We start from the raw sequence: 2453 nt of genomic DNA, 5'->3' as shown, positions 1-2453 counted from the left end.
CTACAACTCATAAGGTTGGGTCATTGAGCGACCCTTCGAGAAGAAAATTGGATTTCACTCAGGAAAGGTTCAACAACCTTCCTGGATTGGTCTTCCTCGAGAAGAAGGGTTGTAGAAACCACTCATAACCTAATTTCAAAGGCTAAGTTTCAAGGACCTCTCAGGGACAAGTCTACAAACTTGAAGAACGGGTCATTTCCTTGATGATGGGTCATATAAACGAGTCATTCATAAATTTCAGAGAGTTGAATTTTGCAGGTTTTTAGGACCTGCATGCCGAGCCCAAGGAACAAGTCATTTTATTGAGGAAGGGTCGCATACACGAGCCATTCATACACTTTAGATACTTAAATTTTTCAGGTTTTGGGGACCTTCAGGATAAGCCAAAGGAATGGGTCATTTCCTGAAGGACGGGTCATATACACGAGTCCTTCATAAACTTTAGAGACTTGAATTTTGCAAGTTTTAGGGACCTGCAGGACGAGCCCAACGAACGGGTCATTTTGTTTAGGATAGGTCATATACAGAAGTCGTTCCTAAACTTCAGACACTATGTTTTAGTCTCATTTCTCAGGCCTGGAAGACAGGTCAGTTGCACAACTTGTTGTTACAATGACGACCCGTAGAAGGGTCCCATAGGTCAAATTTTCCATATTTAATAAAGGGTAATTGTGTCTTTTCCAAAGTTTGTTCAATTAACCTTGAAACTTTTATGGATAAGTTCAAAGTCTAAAGAAACTCTTCTCTTCAAGACCCCGTCTTATTCAATTCATTCTCTCAAAACTTCCAAGGCAAGAACTCACAAGGTCCCTCAAGGTTTCTCTCCAAATTCAAGCTAGGGTTTCCAAATTCTTCAAGGTTCTTCTTCAAGTCTTAGTGAATTCAAGCAAGGTATGTGGGTTTTCATCCATGGGTTCTTCCTTCCACCAATTGAGCCAAAATATTTCTCAACTTGATATTTCAAATTCTAAATGATGAATTCTTATGAACTTTTACATGATAATTTCAAATACATATATTATAGTATATTTGAAGTTTATTTACTTAAATTGATATATATTGACTTTATATTTTATGAAATAAATGTTTTTTAGGGTTCTTATATGAGGGCTTGAAAGGTAGTTTTAAAGTGTATATGGTGAAATGTTTTAAGAAGTTTCATATGATGCATTTCCATCACTCTTATGCATTAAATGTATTTAAAAGTTATACGAAATGAACTTACCTAGTGTTCTTATGTTGAAATGGAGTTGAATTGAAATTTTTGACTCCAAATGAAAGTTTACGAAGAAAATGCTTATGAAAGGGAGTCTTTATGAAATGATTGATTGATGAAGGGCTTGTTAGCCAAAGTACGGTTTCAATGTGAAAGGACAATTCCCAAATTGAATCAAATGAAAGGTTTTAATGAGCTATTCCACCGATTGATGTTTTAATGTTAAAGTTATATAATGCTTATGTTATATTAACCTTTAAATGTTATTCTGTGGGACTTGACCTAGCACAAAATATAGCATGTAGATAAGGGCTCAACCTGTCATGACCCAACCCCATAGGCTGTGATGGGTGCCCAAACTGGACACACGCGTGTACCCCTGCCAACCATACATAAACCCGCTTCCTGATGGACTCATAGTGTACCAACAGGGAAGAAAACATACAGGCCGACAAGGCTATCATAACATATAGGGTCATTCCATAATACTCATACACGTAAGTTGACATGGCTGTCACAACATCGGGAATGCCTCAAATCGTAAGTCATATAAGAACAATTGTGCATACATACATATAAAACCCACGTACATATCCACAGACCTCTAAGAGTAAGAACAACAACATAAGGCGGGATAGGGCCCCCGCCGTACCCATGAACAAATAAATATATACATCGAGGTTTAGTACCAAAATTATGCCCTAGCACAATAGAGCACCTCTGGACCGCTGAGTGGGACTCCTACACTGGCGGATCCCCAAAATATGTGGTTGTACCTAATGGCATGAATGCATCCCCCCGAGGAAAAAGGGTCAGTACGATAGGTGTACTGAGTATGTAAAACTTAACATAGCATAACTAGATGCATATTTGAAACAGAGAAGCAGGGGATAACTATATCACGTAAGAAACCTCTGTACTTGTAACCTGTAAATCATAAAAACATGCATGCTCAAATTATACAATACAGCCAGCCCTATTAGGGATTCGGTGAATCATATCTGTAGGACCATTATAGGGCTTGGCGACATCACCACCTTATCACATCACATCATCATATATATACATACGTACCCATCCAGCTAGTGAGGGACTCAGTGAGTTGTTTATGTCATTGCATTATCATGTCTTCATATAGCATACCCGACCCTTTAGTGAGGGACTCAGTTGATAATGTTGTGAAGTATGCATGATTACATACCCGTCTCGGGACTCGGTGAAAGAAGTTTTACAGTAT

Source organism: Solanum dulcamara, chromosome 3 (assembly GCF_947179165.1).
Source record: "Solanum dulcamara chromosome 3, daSolDulc1.2, whole genome shotgun sequence".
Taxonomy (NCBI): domain Eukaryota; kingdom Viridiplantae; phylum Streptophyta; class Magnoliopsida; order Solanales; family Solanaceae; genus Solanum; species Solanum dulcamara.
Note: the sequence above shows the minus strand (reverse complement) of the source record.